This window comes from Trachypithecus francoisi, unplaced genomic scaffold (assembly GCF_009764315.1).
Source record: "Trachypithecus francoisi isolate TF-2019V2 unplaced genomic scaffold, Tfra_2.0 Lachesis_group1, whole genome shotgun sequence".
In the NCBI taxonomy this organism is placed as follows: Eukaryota; Metazoa; Chordata; class Mammalia; order Primates; family Cercopithecidae; genus Trachypithecus; species Trachypithecus francoisi.
This window is the reverse complement of record NW_022681454.1, coordinates 87,082,417-87,100,544: the sequence shown is the minus strand read 5'-3', so window position 1 is coordinate 87,100,544 and position 18,128 is coordinate 87,082,417. Positions and strand designations below refer to the sequence as shown.

Sequence of the window (18,128 nt, the reverse complement as noted above, 5' to 3'; positions counted from 1 at the left end):
AATGACAATGAGATTCCACTACATACCAACTTGGATGGCTAAAATTTAAAAGACTGACAATACCAAATGATAGTGAGGAGCAACTAGAACTCTCATCAATTATTGGTAGTTTCTTATCAAGTTGAACATACACTTACCAAATGAACCAGTAATTCACTCCTAGGAGTTTATTCATGAAAAAATGAAAACATATGTCTACACAAAGACTTGTAATTGAATGTTCATAACACTTTTATTCAAAACAACCAAAAACTGGGGAAAATACTCAAATGTCCATGAACTGGTTAATTTATCCATAAAATGGGAATACCACCCAGTAATAAAACACAAAAACCTACTGACATGTGCATCAATGTGGATCAATCTCAAGAGCATTATTCTAAGAAGCCAGACACAAAAGACTACATAGTATGTGATTCCATTTATACAAAGTTCCAGATAAGTCAAAACTATAGTGACAAAAAGCAGGGGGAACAAAACAGTTGGTGGGGACATAAAATTGACTATAAAGGGAAATGAGAAGTTTTGGGGGTGATGGAAATGCTATCATGATTGTGGTAGTGGTTACCTGATTCAATGACTATCAAAACTCATTAAATTGTACACTTAAAATTGGTGAATCCTACTGCATGTAAATTATCTTAATAAAGTTGATTTTAAAATAATAAAGCACATGCACACCAAAAAATATATGATTTATCATATACAAGATTATTTATAAATACTAGGGGTGAAAAGATAAATAACATGTGGTTCTGCACCCAAGCTCCCTTGACTGACGACGAAAACAAGACATACGTACTGATGGTCAACATTTATCACAATAGTGTAATAAAAGAAACCTGCAGGCTTGAACGGTAGCCCACGTGAGAGACAACGAACCCAGACTGCGAGTGGGAGACAGAGAGAGTTAGGAAAGGCTTCTTGAAAGAGGTAATATCCAACATGTGCCTTGAGCGATAATGAGCTATTCACTCATTCATCCAAAGTGACTCAAAGGCTATAACAGATGACAGATTTAAAAATTACAGTATAGTGAGGTAAATCCAGTGACAAAATTGTGCATAGCACATTATGGGAGGACAGAGGATGAGTAATCAAACCAGCCTAAGTGGGCCCAAAGACGGCTTCCTAGAGGCAACGCCCAGAGTGGAGTCTTTGAAGCAGTGATTCACAACAAAAAATGAGCATCAGAATCCCTTGCGAAACTTTTTCTGAACAAACATGACTGATTTGAGTCCAACCTAGCCACGTGCATCAGAAAACTTCAGGACGACCAGAAATCTGAAGTTGCCCAGGTGAATCTGATGTTAAGTTTCATCATTACATAAGAAACTAGCTTATACAAAGAGCACCCACTATATCAATAATAAGAATAACAGCCAGGACTTACTGACTGCTTTCTACATTAATCCCCACAATAACCCTATGAGATAGGCACTCTTATGAACAGATATGAGTTTTTGTTTTTGTTTTTTGAGATGGAGTCTCGCTCTGTCACCTGGCTGGAGTGCAGTGACACAACTTCGGCTCACTAGAAACTCTACATTCCAGGTTCAAGCAATTCTCCAGCCTCAGCCTCCCAAGTAGCTGGGATTACAGGCGCGTGCCACCACACCCAGCTAATTTTTGTACTTTTAGTAGAAACGGGGTTTCACCATGTTGGCCAGGATGGTCTCGAACTCCTGACCTCGTGATCCGCCCACCTCAGCCTCCCAAAGTGCTGCGATTACAGGCGTGAGCTACCATACCCAGCCAAACAGATGTGCATTTTAAAAAGATCTCTCAGGCCCTCATACACTTCTTGTGAGAATTTAAAATGGTGCAATCACTTTAGAATAATCTGAAGGTTCCTTCAAAGGCTAAACACGGAGTTACCATATAACACAACAATCCCACTCCTAGGTATATACCTAGGAAAAATGAAAACATGCATCCACACAAAAAATTGTGTAAAAAGGCTCACAGCAGCACTGTTCATAATAGCCCAAAACCTAAAACCACCCAAATGTCTATCAATTGATAAAAGTATAAACAAAATGTGGTATATCCACAGAATGGAATACTATTTGGGAATAAGAAAGAATTAAGTACTGAGACATGCTACAACATGGATGGACCTGGAAAATCCTAAATTAAAGAAGCCAGTCACAGAAGACCACATATCATATCATCTCATTTACATCAAATGTTCAAAATAAGCAAATCTGTAGAAACAGAAAGTAGATTAATGGTTGTCCAGTGCTGAAGGGGAAAGGTAAGTGACTGCTAATGGGTATGGATGGTTTCTTTTTGAAGAGATGAAAATGTTCTAAAATTGATTGTGGTGATGATTATACAACTCCATGAATATACTAAAAACCATTGAATTGTACATGTTAAGTGGGTAAATCATGTGGTATGCAAATTGTATCTCAATAACTGTTATTATAAAACAAAGATGTCTCAGAGTGGAGGATGGGTCCAAACTTGCGTGCACAGGCTGTCATGGCCATGCAAGTACAATTATCTACTGCAGATATAGTCATATTACTTCTAATTTCAGAATACTTACAGTTTTAGGGTTATAAAAGAAACTTTATACATATTTAGGTAAGGGAACTAACACACTGTAGGATGTCAATATTCAACATATTTGTGTCCCTAGCACCACTGGCATAATTCCAACCAATTTCACAAATCAGACAAACCTGCTGCAATAATACAGGCAGAATGTCTAGGGGTGACCTTTCTTTCTCCTCAGCTTCACACATATAAGACATGCAGATCATTACAGGCCATCAAGCAAATGTCTGACAGCAAAAACTGTGTGATCCAGTCTAGAAATAAATTCCACATACCAGACATAGGAAAGGAAAATAATTCTATAAAACAGAGTTTGGGCTTGATTTCATTTGTTACAAAAAAAAAAATAGATTCTATACTCCTTAATTAGAAAGTTTTTGTTTCACAATATAATCATTCATTTATTCAAAAAATACTTACTGAGGCCAGGCACAGTGGCTCACACCTGTAATCCCAGCACTTTGGGAGGCCAAGATGGGTAGATCACCTGAGGTCAGGAGTTTGAGACCAGCCTGGCCAACATGGCAAAACCCTGTCTCTACTAAAAGTACAAAAGTTAGCCTGGCATGGTGGCAGGCACCTGTAATCCCAGATACTCAGGGGGCTGAGGCAGGAGAATCGCTTGAACCCAGGAGGTGAAGGTGGCAGTGAGGTAAGATTGTACCATTCACTGTACTCCAGCCTGGGTGACAGAGCGAGACTCCGACTCAAAAAAAAAAAAAAAACTTGCTAAAAGCTGCACTCACTACGTGCCACACAATGTTCTAGGTGTTGAGGATACAAAACAATGCCCTTATTCTCATGGAGCTCAAACAAACAAAAGAGGTAGGAGAGGTACTGCTTGTGATTGACTGAATAATATCAGATAGGGATAAATGCCCAAAGCAAGGAAGGGGGATACGGTGCTGGGAAGGGTAGGAAACACAGGGTAGTAAATTTGTGCCATGTGAGCAGAGACCTGAAGGAATAAAGGCATCAGGCATATAGAAACCAGAGGAACATAGGTCCCAGATAGTTCCCAAGTTACAGAATAGCAGGGTAAACACTCTGAGGAGGGATCAATGAAGCCAGAGGAACAGAGTATGCCAAGGAAGAGCCATAAGAGATGAGCTGAGAAAGCAAGATTTGGGGGAGAGGGATAATATGATTACTCTGTGGAGAGAGGGATTAAGGGAGGAAACAGGCACAACAATTATAAATTACTGCAATGATCCAGGCGAGATATGATGGTAACTTGGACCAGAGAGGCAAGAAAAGGGGTAGGAAGAGGTATCAGATCCTGAATATACATTCTCAAGACAGATCCCTACGTAGATAGGGGCTTTCTTGAAAAACTGGACGTGCCGGGCACGGTGGCTCAAGCCTATAATCCCAGCACTTTGGGAGGCCGAGACGGGCGGATCACGAGGTCAGGAGATCGAGACCATCCTGGCTAACCTAGTGAAACCCCGTCTCTACTAAAAAATACAAAAAACTAGCCGGGCGAGGTGGCGGGTGCCTGTAGTCCCAGCTACTCGGGAGGCTGAGGCAGGAGAATGGCGTGAACTCGAAAGGCGGAGCTTGCAGTGAGCTGAGATCCGGCCACTGCACTCCAGTTTGGGCGACAAAGTGAGACTCCGTCTCAAAAAAAAAAGAAAAACTGGACGTGGAATGTGAGAGAAGAAGACAAGATAAATCAGGGATGACTCCAAGGTTTTTGGCCTGAAGAATGGAAAGGTCATTTACAGAGATGAAGAAAACAGGGTAAGAAACAGGTTTAAGGGAGAAAAATCAGTGCAGCTTTGAATATATTAGGTTTAAGGTAGAAATTACATATCCAAGCGGAGAATTTAAGTGAATACCAAGTATGAAATTCAGTAGTTGAGGCTGAAAATAATTTGTGAGTCAATAGTGTAAAGATGCTACTTAAAACTTTATCTTGTGACCCGTTATATTTATTCAGTCTATTCCCTAGAGGATGAGTAGGCTGTTTCCGTTATTTTGCCATTAACAGCATTGCTGCAATAAGCATACTTAGAAACATTTCCTTATGCTATATATTAACATTTTTATTTGCATAAGCTTCCTAAAAATGGAACTGTACATTCAAAAGGTATGAACATTTTATATTTTACTAAAAACAGCCAGTTGACTGTATTACAACAGGATTGTAGCAGCTCACACCTGCTCAATCAGCACAACCCATTTTCCTACATGAGTGATCACTAGGTGTTAGTTATTCTTTTAAAAATTTCTTGCCAATCAAATGGATGATTAAAAAGTGGTATCTCATTTTAATTCCCATTTCCCTGAACATACTTGCATAAATTCATTGGCCATTTGCAAGCACTCCTTTGTAAAATGTCCATTTTATTACAGGATTGCTTATCTTTTTCTTATCAAATTAAAGGCACTCTAGCATATTAGAAATAGGAAATCTTTGTCTGGCAATACGTGGCAGTTATTTCTCCCAGTCTATCACTCACCTTTTGGCTTCGTTATGGGATGCCTTATGCCACAGGAAGTTTTAAATTTTCATGCAAACCTGCCAATCATTTCTTTTATGGCCAGGACCACCTGTCTCACATTGAGACCCTCATGGTTGTAAACACATTCCTCTAATGTTTTTTCCTATTATTTTTATAGTTTTATTTTTTACATCCATGTCTTTCATACATCTGGAATTTACTTTAGAATATGGAGAGAGGCAGGTAGTCTAGTTCTGTATGCCAGGTGAACAGCCACTTATACCAACACCATTTATTAAGTAAACCATCATTTCCCACTGAAATGCCCTGTTATCATATGCCTGACTGACCTGGGCAGCCATGCAGTCTTGACCAGAAATAAATTCTGCATAAAAGCCTGACTAAAAATAAGTCAAAGTGCCCTAGTACTTTATATAAATATACAAATTACACAGAGCAGTGACATATAAAATTCAGAGTCAAGAATGCTCTAAGGGAAGGGGAACAACAGAAAATATGAAAAGAATTCAAGACATGGCTTCTTCTTGGCCTGTGGCTCTACCTCGCCAGGATGACCAGCCACAGGAAGGAACACAGAGCAAACAAACTAAAAACAGAAAAGGATGAATAAATTCTGAAGTCTCTGGCTCCCTCCAGTCTTTCCTGTCACGCAATTTTATGAGTTAATTCCATCCACAGGCGCTACAGCTCCCCTGGCTGGACATACAAGGTCAGTCTAAGAAGGTCTCCAGACACCGCTATTTGGCTGGAACAGGTGTGACCTGCCAAAGCTGATGGTTCATTTAAACTAAACAAACTCAAAAATGGTGTTAGTTGTTTTCTGACCCAAAATATCTAAATCAAGGCAGTTAAATGGTAATTCATAAAGTAGTTTAACAAAAGGGTGGCAGTAAGGAGATGAAACAAGACTTAGTTTCATTTTTCTTGAGTTCACAAAATGCTGAGGAAAAGGAATTCTGTGGGTACAGAGGTCATGCCCAACCTTCGGTGGAATGTACTGGTACCTTCCCTCCACTCAACCTATGTCCAGCGACTTGGGGTGAGAGATCCCTCTTTCTTCACCAGGCACTGACCCACCCCTTCCCACTCCTACTCACATTTTATCAGCTCAGAAATATAAAAACCAGCTACTTACAAATCCTTGACCAAAGATGAGTCCACTCTATATGAAAGAATAGCACAGGCTTTATGACAAGTTAGAAGGATAAAGAAGGAAGGAGAAAGGTAGCTAGTCAATCTGAATTATACCCTCTGTGATCAATGGGAAAGCCTCTAATAGCTAGAATGACTATATGCCCATTCGCCACTAATAGCTCTACAGTGCAAATACTAACGCATTCCCCAGTGCTTTTCTACTTTAAAAACTACCCTTAGGGAGTCACGAAGAACAGAAAGATGAATAAAGCACAGACTGGCACTCATAAAGACATTGTAATAAACTTCCAGTTTCTCATTCATGGCTAACCTGGTTTAATGTATCCCTATTACATAGCACCTCCAAGAAAATAAAAAACATTCCATAATTAGTTCAGCCTTCTTTCCTCATCTGAAGGGAAAGGAGAATGTAATTTGTCCTTCCTGGTGAGCTCAGCACAATTGTTATCTCCATTTTCCTATCGTTCCTTTCTCTCCAGCTTTTTCTCAACATCCTTGCTTCCAGCTGGTCCTGGAGGAGACCCAGCATCCACTACCTGCCTGCTGCCTCTAATTCCTTGAGGGAAACCAGGGGACTTGCTGCCTAAGGGCATAATGGTCCTCACTTTGTTGTGCTCCCTAATTTTTTTTCTTTTTTTTTTTTTCCAGATGGAGTCTCGCTCTGTCGCCTAGGCTGGAGTGCAGTGGTGCGACCTTGGCTCACTGCAAGCTCTGCCTCCCAGGTTCACTTCGCTCTCCTGCCTCAACCCCAAGTAGCTTGGATTACAGGTGCCTACCACCACGCCCGGCTAATTTTTTGTATCTTTAGTACAGATGGGGTTTCACCGTGTTAGCCAGGATGGTCTCAATCTCCTGACCTTGTGATCCACCCACCTCAGCCTCCCAACGTGTTGGGCTTACAGGTGTGAGCCACCGTGCCCAGCCTCCCTATTTTGGCTTTGTACCCAGACAGCCTCTGTGTATATGCAGGATATGGAACTTGCTGTCTCAATCAGTACAATCTACTTAATTTCATCATGATCAGCACAGTTCATATAGCATGAGGCCAATTCCAAACCAATAAATGAAAGACTCCTTTAATGTGATAAACTGATTAATCACAAATCTATTTGAGGTGGAAAATGTTGGGGGTTTTTTTTGTTCTTTGTTGTTTGTTTGTTTTTGTTGTTGTTAAGGGCTCTCTACAAGCTCTTATTAGTATGACTTTGAAAAGAAGAAAATGAGATAGAGCCTTATAACCCTCTTTCTAGCAATATGAACAACTCCCAAAAAGAGCCAACAGGCTAAGATGCTGTTGTGGGGAAAGTCCTCAATTTTTTTTTTTGGAGACAGGGTCTCACTACATTGCACAGGCCGGCCTCAAACTCCTGGGATGCTGGGCCTATAGGCATTTCAATAGTGAAGAGTATTAAAGGAGAAAAATATCATGAGAGAAAATAACACTTTCAACATAACAGGCCAATTCTGGCACCCAAAAAAACATGGCATAGTGTCAAGGCTGACCTTGGCTGGTAAAGCACTTGGGGAATATATGCAGGCTTTAAATGAGGCCCAGAAAAATCTTACACCCACACCAGTGGGCCAGAGATTTGGCAGGAAGAATAAATCTCTACATCACTACAAAATTGCACTCCAGAACAGAAAGATCGAAACACATGGGGCAACTGTGCTACTGACTTAGCCTATAGAAATACCTCTTCTCATGTGAGATGATAAATTTTACTTATTGTTCATGACACAGCTTAGCACTCTGTTGTTACTTGAAACTGAAAGCATAGGGACTGATACAGTATCACAAAAAAAAAAAAAAAAAAACAGAGGTCGTGATGTAGGTAGGTTTAGACTCCAGAATGATCTCTTCTTAGGCAACTGCGGGATGCAGAAGGGAAAATCACTTGCATTCTTTCAGGCCATTTCTATCTCCGTCCAAAGATTCACCCCCATCACAGCTAACTGGAAGTCTGAAGTAACTGCCCAAAGATTTCAGCTGGGCTAGGAGCCAGTGGATTGCACTCTATTCACTAAGCCTATGGCAAGATCATACTACCCAGGTAACTGTTGCCAAACCACTACAAGACTTTCAGGAGCACCACAAAGTAGTCCCTGTTGTACCACAGTGTCCACAGTGACCTAATTTGATTCCCTTATCCTTGCCATTTTGGATGAGAATGCTGGAAGTAATGGTAACAGTTGCATAGAAAGAAGATGCATGTATGCATGTCCATATGTATATAATCAGTTTTACAGTGTACCCAACATATGAAGGTACTTTTCATGGGAACAATAAAGAACTACAAAAATTGAAAATAAAGAAAATAGACTTATCCTTTAAAACTTAAAATAAGGCCGGGCGCAGTGGCTCATGCCTGTAATCCCAGCACTTTGGGAGGCCGAGACGGGCGGATCACGAGGTCAGGAGATCGAGACCATCCTGGCTAACACGGTGAAACCCCGTCTCTACAAAAAATTACAAAAAACTAGCCGGGCGAGGTGGTGGCCGCCTGTAGTCCCAGCTACTCAGGAGGCTGAGGCGGGAGAATGGCGTAAACCCGGGAGGCGGAGCTTGCAGTGAGCTGAGATCCGGCCACTGCACTCCAGCCTAGGCAACAGAGCGAGACTCCGTCTCAAAAAAAAAAAAAAAAAAACTTAAAATAAAAATGAACATAATATAAAACTTTCCCTTAACAACCCTAACTTATAACATCTGCCTCAGCTGAATGTCCGTATCATTCATCAGATCCTGTAGTATTAAGGGAATCTATAAAAGTGATCAACACAATTTACAGATGTATAGATGTATATGTTTGTATACATCTATAAACTGTATGTATTTGTAATGAATTTATTAATTTGTTAATATGCTGGAATAGCAGGATCAAAATAATTGCAATGAAAAGTGTTAACACAAATAACTACCACTGCTACTACAAATAATGATAATAGCTAGTGCCTGCTTCAGCAGCATATACACTAAAATTAGAATGAAATAGAGATAAGCAATTATTTTTTCAAATTAAAAATAAAAATAAATGATAATAGCTAGTCCTAACTGAGTTTGTTTACTATAAGCCAAGCATTATTCCAAGTACCTGATATGCAATGTATTAAATCTTCACAACCCTAATAGGTAGATGATATTATCCACATTTACAACTAAGGAAACTGAGACATGTAGAGTTTAAGCAACTTTCTCTAAGTCACACAGCTAGTCCATGCTCTTATTCATTATACTGCCTCCATAATTAGCTAACACTCTAAATTAAAATTATTCACAATCATGATTTCAGTTGTTCCAAGTCAATTAATAATTATAATAGAAATTTCAATGCATATTTTAATAATGAGTAAAAAAATGACTGCAAGTCTACAAGGAAATGAGACCATATATCTGTTAGAGGGTTATCAAAGATTTCATCATTACATGCTATCAAATGGCATTCACTCAAAAAGACTTACAAAGAATTCCAGTAGCCCTTGAAGAGATGTAAAATATCAGCTGACCAGATATACCCCATTCAGGCTGATAAACCACAACATTCTACCTACCCTAGGTCTATAAAGATCATAGATCACCAAGCTAGATGAAATCATCAAAACTGCCAAACTAAAAATTTGCTATTGTAACACAAAAATTCAGAATTAAAGGGTGGATTTACTAAAATCGCTAAACATCCCTAGAACCCTGAAACCATCTCCAAAGCTGCCCCTTCTCCAAAATGTTACAATTCACTCCTCCAACAAGCTCACAAACTTAAGATAAATGTGAACCTTATAATGTGTGTAGGTATAGAAGATGACATTTGTTAGAAGTCAGAATTTAGTACTGTTGGTGGTCCATCTCTTCACTGCAGGACAACACTTATTTTGACACACATAGGACCTGTATCACCTGCTTGACACCTGCTGAACTGCATGATATAACCTTTTGGGTATATCTTATATTCTCACCTGTAGTCTACAAATGCCCAAAGGGTGGGATCTGCATCAATTTGTTGTGTTCTAAGAGTATCTAAAACAAATGAGGAATCTAGAAGTTTAGTCACTCAGTAAATATCTGCTCAATCAGTGACTGAATAAGAAGTAAATAATTCAAGAAAATAATAAAAAAAAAAGAACAAGAGGCAAATAGCAAGATAAAATACATCAACCTGAAATATGAATTATCATGTGTGCTTTTTATTTGGTGCTCAAACGAGCTTAAAAAGGCAGCTGACAAATAGTAGTCTAATGATTTTCAAGGTAAAAAGGGAGTTGTTTCTTAGTACCTTTTACCAAAGTACCTTGATCATATTCGTATTTCAACAGTAAATTAAGGAATACAAGCTTCTGGGTGGGCACATTTATATCATTTTTGTTTCTTTAATAAAAGTACTGAGTGGAAATTAAATGTAAACAAGTTTGACAACAAAATCTTATCAGCCATTCTCAATCAGCCTGAGGTTACAAAAATGTCTGTGAACAAAATTCTAGGATTATTAAACCCAAACTGTCAGTACTCAAGCAAGACTCAAACTTAACTCCCTTTTCTTTTCTCCCTTACATGTACCTTGGATAATAATACTGACCTACTTTACAGGGCTATCATGAGGATTAATCAGCTTAAAAATGCTAAGCACATCAGAGATAAAGACAGCTTATATACGTATTGTTAACCACTTTTATAATTAACAAATTAACTAAGATTCTTGTTTCATGAAGCAAACCATTTTATTACTTACTTAAAAGTAATACTGCAGGTTTTTAAAAGTCACAGATACCTCACACTAACAAGTATGCTCGTTAATAAGTATACGTTTTCTAAAACACTCAAGTAGCTTTATAGAATGTAGGCTGAGTATTACAGATAGAAAAAAAAAAACTCCGATTAATTATCCCAGAATAAAATTATTAAATGACAGTTTCTCCTGATCCTTAGACTTTTGAACCAGAAAGTCATCTACCCAGCTATCAGAGGCAAGATGTCCTACTAGTTTTGATTATAACCATTATCACCAAAATCAGAAAGGGGTGCACAGCCTCCTGAACCACCTGCCATTCCTAATAAGGAATAGATGGGGCCCTAACAAGGGCAATGTTGAGATCTGAACATTTCCTATGGCACATTCTGCCTTTTATATCAGTTATGCCCATAGAAACACGCACTTCAATAACAGGAAGTCATTACAGGGTCCCTTCCACTTCCTTTCAGTTCAGCTGGTTTGCTTTTCAGCAAGAGCTGATTAACATGACAGTGTTATTGCGCCCTTCAGATGCCCGAGAGCAACCTGAGAAGCTGGTTGAAAGCCTTACTTCTACCACGGTTAGAAGCAACCACAGTTTGGGAATTGAAACTTTTGGACTTTCTGCTTTATAAATCTCATTTATCAAACACCAGGAGAGCTGTTACATACGGTGATAGGCATTATGGAAATGCTTAGACTGAATACAAAATGCAAATGTGAATTGGATTAAATTACCTGCAAGAGGGAAACCAACTCAGGAGGAAGTAAAAGGAACCAATCATAGAGATGAATCAAATAGAGTTGCACAGAAATGTTAGAGTTTGCTTATAAATTGTTACCCTTGGGCTTATAAATAAGAAGATTTCCTGGTATGTCTACAGAGAATTGTACAATTTAGCAGAGTCAAATTAGATTACACTAAATAACTGCCCCTACCACGGTTCTTGTCTATTCAAGATAGGGAATGAGATTAGAAGACACTTAGGTAAGTTCCGATATCCCTAATAAACACAGAGATTAGCTTACCCTAAAATCCCAATATTAGAAATCAGAGTATGTGTGAGGAAAGGGGAACTATTCATTTAGCTGAAGAGTACTGTTTACAATGTGGCTGGGTAGGAATATCAGAGGCACGGTAAATTAAGGTATTTATTGAATTTTTTTCTATGGACAACCAGTCTCTAGTTTAATAAAAGAGCTCAAGATTTACTTAATGTCCACTTAGTCACTTTATTTGTAAAAAATAATACTCAGGGGAAAAAAAGCTCATGTTTTGTTTGCTTGCTTTATTCAAAAAAAAGAAAAAAAGTGGGGGAAGGCACATAAGACTTCCTAAAATGCCAGCCCTGTAACTTTATGTCTTAGAAAATTACAAAATAAATTCATGGACAAAAACCATAAGGAAATTAGTAATAACCCTATGATGCCTCCAATCACAAAAATTCTGTCTGCTTTGTGGGGGAGGGATGAGTTATATGTCAGAATAAAGGTGAGAATGAAGGAGAGAAAAGTCATGTGAGAGAGGAATGTGCAAAAGACTTATAATCCAATACTTTTTTTTAAAGTTGGACATTGAGTTTAGATGGGGCTTAATAAACTGCACCTGAAAAATGCTTCTGGGAATCACAGGCCTCTTTGCCCTTGGCCAAATCACAAATGAGTCATGGACACACCTAAGCTAGAACCCTGTGTGCTGCCTGACACACTGGGAAAATATCTGGGGCCTGAATTACCAGGAGTTTCAGAATTTGATGTGTCTTTGAAATGCCTCCTTCTTACCACATACACACACACACACACAGTTGGTCACATAAGGGTATTACTAATGTGAGAAGTAGAGAAATGAGAGTACAAATAAACCACAGTAGTCTCAGGGTCAGCAACAGCAATAGTTAACTGTTACATATTCTCAAGAAGGAAGAAAAGGATCTCCAAAACCCTTAGAATCACTGAGAAGTGCTTTATATCACTGCTCTGGCATATCTACAGAATGCATCCCCAAAAAAATGAATTGATGTGCCTTGCAGCTGAACCACTTAGAGACAGAGTGTATAATATGGCATACGATGACTAGCAGGACAGAATCAAGGCACACATTAGAAGACTTGTCCAGGTGCATCTCCTACACCACTACCTTCTTTCAACTTTCCTTCCCCTCAGCAAGGTCAGAATATGTGGCTCCCAGGGTTGTTTGCATTTTAACAGGAAATGAAGTTTCAAGGCAATGAAATAAATCCTCCTCCAGACTAGTGCTAGATGACCACACCCATGCTGGTGGACACCCTGCTAGGACTAGAAACATTAACAAGTCCAATCAGCAGGGTAAAGTGTTGATGGACAGGCATTACTCCATTCACAGTCAGTGCTGCAAAGCAAGAAAAAGAAACTTAAGTTTGCCACTTGGGTTCAAAACTCTGTAAGCCCCTTGGAGGTAGGCCACCATGGAATTAACTCCTTCAACTCACTTCTTCACACGTTCAAAGCCTTAGAGGGAACAGTCATACACTCACTTTTTAAAATCGTTCATATTTCAAAGTCAACTGATCTGGGCAACTTGATCTGGGCCAGGTTGAAATCACAGACCTGCCCAGAGTCCCCCCAAAAAATTATCTTTTAAGGAAGGGGCCTTCCATCATGCTCCCTCCCCAAATACCACAGAAGCTACTTGGGGGTAGCATTCCTGTGGGCCAAGACCAACAGATATCTCTAACAAAGTAAGCCTGCCATGGACTTCCCTTCCATGTCTAGCAGCTCTCCAGGTCATGGTTCTCAATAAGCAAACACAGAAAACAAGTTCATTCTCTTCTTCCCACTCATTAAAAACCAACCCAAATCGTATCCGTATTTAGAACACACCTACCAATGAAAAAGTTAAATGAAGAGAGGGAGGCACCCACCCACATAATCTTTCCATTCAAAGAGGCACTATTCCAAGCTGCTATGGAGTTTATAATTAACAGACAAGCTTAACCAACAACAGAAATTTCTGGAATCTCTTGTAATTTACACTAGAGTCTGCCTTATTCCAAATTTAGATCACAAGCATGGGCTGGATTCTGAGGCTGAATCCCAACGCCTTCTTGGCACACCTCTAGCTTGGGTTTCTTGCAGTCACTCAGCCCTGCTGGGGAGGGCGTCTGCAGGATGACTGAGGGCCAGCTGACCCAGTATGCAGACAGACGCAGAGCAGCTGCTTTGCCAGAGCTCACTCACATCCAAAGGCCCAGCAACACCTACCATTAGCTCCCTGGAGCTGCATCAGGAGGCTGTGCTGGAGAAATGTCTAGTTGCACTCAGATGTATTCATTATGATGCCTTCTACAGATCTTTGCTATCATTGTTCTGTGAGGTTTTTGCTTCCTTTCCCACCTGCTACCCCAGGGTGAACCCTCTCACCCAGGTTCCAAGGCCAAAGTGTGCAGTGAGGCATATCTGAGCACCTGACTGCAGTGAGGCTGCCTGATAGAAGACCAAGCCACAGAGAAGACAGATAAGGAGGGTGGAAAGAGGGTGGCCATCACCGACTACTGTCGGGGCATATGAACCAGAGCAACTCCATCTTAAACAGGAGCTGGGTAAAATGAGGCTGAAACCTACTAGGCTGTATTCTCAGATGGGTAAGGCATTCTTTTTTTTTTTTTTTTTTGAGATGGAATTTCGCTCTGTCCCCCAGGATGGAGTACAGTGGTGTGACCTCAGCTCACTGCAACCTCTGCCTCCCGGGTTCAAGCGATTCTCCTCCCTCAGCCTCCTGAGTAACTAGGATTACAGGCACGCGCCACCATGCCCAGCTAATTTTTGTATTTTCAGTAGAGATGGGTTTCACCATGTTGGTCAGGCTGGTCTCGGACTCCTGACCTCGTGATCCACCCGGCTTGGCCTCCCAAAGTGTGGGGATTACAGGCGTGAGCCACTGCATCTGGCCCAGGTAAGGCATTCCAAGTCACAGGATGAGATAGGAGGTCAGCACAAAATACAGGTCATAAAGACCTCCTAATAAAACAGGTTACAGTAGAGGAGCCGGCCAAAAACCCACTAAAACCAAAATGGCCACAAGAGTGAGCTCTGGTTGTCCTCATTGCTACACTCCCATCAGCGCATGACAGTTTACAAATGTCATGGCAACGTCAGGAAGTTACCCTATATGGTCTAAAAAGGGGAAGCGTGAATAATCCACACCTTGTTTAGCATATCATCAAGAAATAACCATAAAAATGCACAATCAGCAGCCCTCAGGGCTCCGTCTATGGAGTAGCCATTCTTTTATTCCTTTACTTTCTTAATAAACTTGCTTTCATTTTGTACTGCGGATTCGCCCTGAATTCTTTCTTGAGAGATCCAAGAACCCTCTCTTTGGGTCTGGATCAGAACCCCTTTCCTGAAATATATTTCTGTCTGTAACACTCCTAGCAGTTGTGTGGTGTCTTCTTTATCATGTGAATCCACTTCATCAAGAACTATCAGATTAGAAGAGGAAGCCTACTCCTTTTACAGGAAAGGGAACTGTGACTCAGAAATAGGAAGAAACTTGCCCAGGGCCACACAACTATTTCCTGGTAGATAAAAAAACTAGATCCCAGTTCTCAAACTCCCAGCTTAGGCTTCTTTCCCTGTATCTCCAGAGACAGTATCAGCCTTTACACGGGATGGTAAAACTGCATGGTAGTGTAATTTCTGAGGTGTGACATAAAACTGCCAGACACTGCATTCAATATTTACACAGATTACTCTACCTATGAAAGAGTATTATAATCCCCATTTTTACTTATTTATTTATTTTGGGGTTTTTTGTTATTGTTGTTTTTTGTTTTATTTTGAGACAGAGTCTTTCTCTGTTGCCCAGGCTGGAGTGCAGTTATGCAATCACAGTTCACCGCAGTTTCAGTCTCCAGGGCTCAAGCGACCTTCCAACCTCAACCTCCCAAGTAGCAGGAACAACAGGTACACGCCACCATGCCCAGTTAATTTTTTTTTTTTTCTTATCTCTGTGTTGCCCAGACTGGTCCCCAACTCCTTGGCAAGCAATCCTCTGGCCTTGGCCTCCTAAAATGATGGGATTACAGGTGTGTGCCACCACGCCCAGACTATAATCCCCATTTTAGATTACAGATGTAATGCCTCCATTAGTTTTATCTGATTTCAAACTTCACCATAATCTTGCTGTCTCTATGGGAGGACTAGAAAGATCTCTTCCCAGTTCCCAAAATACTCCCTTCAAAGGCTGGCTAGGGTGGTACAAGTCCTTCAAAGATCGCTGGAGTGAAGTTCCTAAACCCTGGCTGAATGTAGACATTCCCACAGGAAAGAGCATACTGTTGGGCTCCCTCTGAATGCATTACTTGTTAGACGCTGGCTCTAGCCTAGGGAAAGAGAGGACACATTTAGGAGCTTAATATGAGATACCAGTGAGTTTTAACAGGAGGAAAAGAAAGAAGACTTGGTTTTTAATCTGTGCCAGTATGAAGACCATTTGTAAAAGTCAAGCTTCTTCCTGCCCCCTCCATGGTATTTGTATATGATACCTTTGTATTCTATTAATTGGTAAAATACATAATAAATAGGATTTACTAATTTCTGAATTAGTGGCATTTTCAACTGAATTTTCCTTTTAGTAAACAACAGAATCATCTGAAAACCTACAGTATTGAGTGCACTGTACATGGAAGGGTGTTCGTCTGTAGATGACTCTACAAACCCCTTCCTTGAAATCCCAAGATTTCAGGGTCCACAGGTTAAGAAACCCCTGGCTAGAACATGGGGCACTGCCCCCAGATGAGCAGGCCTGGTGTATGTCTCATAGCAGGCTTCCTGAAGGAACCTGATGGCAAAGAATGAGGAAGTGGAAGCCCATCAACCACAGTTCACATCCTTCACAACTGTGCCTAAGCCCCACAGCCCTCTTTCCAATTTTAATTTTAATTTTGCAACACAAAAATTAACGATTATAAATTTACACTGACATTTGGGCAGGGAAACTATGGAACACTGTCACTTACTATAGAAGGGAATAATAAATATGAGAGAAGAGGAAGACAGTGTCACAGAAAAAATTCAATTCATATTGATGCCAAATGAAAGGGTAAAATCATCTCGAAAAAACTGCAAGGTTATTCTTTAATGAAGCTTCAGTGTCTGGAATGATCTGTATTGAATGAAAAGGGTGGCAGGTAACAGAAAAAGGAGCAAACACCTATGCTAGTGTGACAAATATGTGGTCACAATTCAAGACGCTACCTTAAAATTTCTCACCAAAAGAAGACTCATTTACACATCATCACTACTAAGAGACTCTTATAAATCCATGCTACACATATGCTGAAAGTCATACTTAGATTCTTTAAAAGTAAAAATAGGGCCAGGAATGGTGGCTCACATCTATAATTCCAGCACTTTGGGAGGCCAAGGCAGGCAGACTGCTTGAGCTCAAGAGTTTGAGAGCAGCCTGGACAACATGGCAAACACTCCATCCCTACTAAAACAAAAATTTTTAAATTAGCAGGTGTGTTGGCACATGCCTTTAGTTCTAGCTAATCAGGAGACTGAGAATGGGAGGATATCTGCAGCCCAGGAGGCGGAGGTTGCAGTGACTCAAGATGGTACCACTGCACTCCAGCCTGATTCTGTGTCAAAAAAAAATTTAAAAATAGGAGGAAAAAAATAAAATCAACAAATTTAAAATACGTGCAGCACCTGTTACAAATCAATTAAAAGCACTGAAATTTAAGGAAACGAATTAGCCCCCTACCTTTCCAGCTTATCCTCATCTATTACCCACTCTTACCAGTCTCACCACACTACTCAACACGCCCTGAACAAGTATTGCACCTTTATATCCACATCACTGGGTATCAGGTGTGCAATAACCTGAGTGATGCTGCCACATTCATTCATACACCCAAGTGCACATGCATGCACACACACACACACACACACACCAAAGTTCTACTCAACATCCAAAGGCAGAACCAATCTCCCCTCCCCTACACCTCTGGTGTATTCTTCAACTTACATAACACAGACTTACATGACAGCATTTGCCATGGGGATCACTGCAGTCACATCATCACCATATCTCATTCATCCCTCCACTCTTAACACCAATCACATTGCTTAGCACAAAACATATAATAAAAGCATGTTGCAGAAACAAAGGAATCAATGTAGGTAACCAGGAAGTAAAGCTTCTGATAGTGATTGTGTGAGGATTACCTGATTAAAA

General features: G+C 40.3%; 1 protein-coding gene across 3 annotated transcripts in view; it reads right to left on the bottom strand.

Moving 5' to 3' along the window:
• Positions 1–18,128, bottom strand: part of HERC3 (HECT and RLD domain containing E3 ubiquitin protein ligase 3) — a 129,042-nt gene that overhangs the window by 97,756 nt on the left and 13,158 nt on the right. The window lies entirely within an intron of this gene.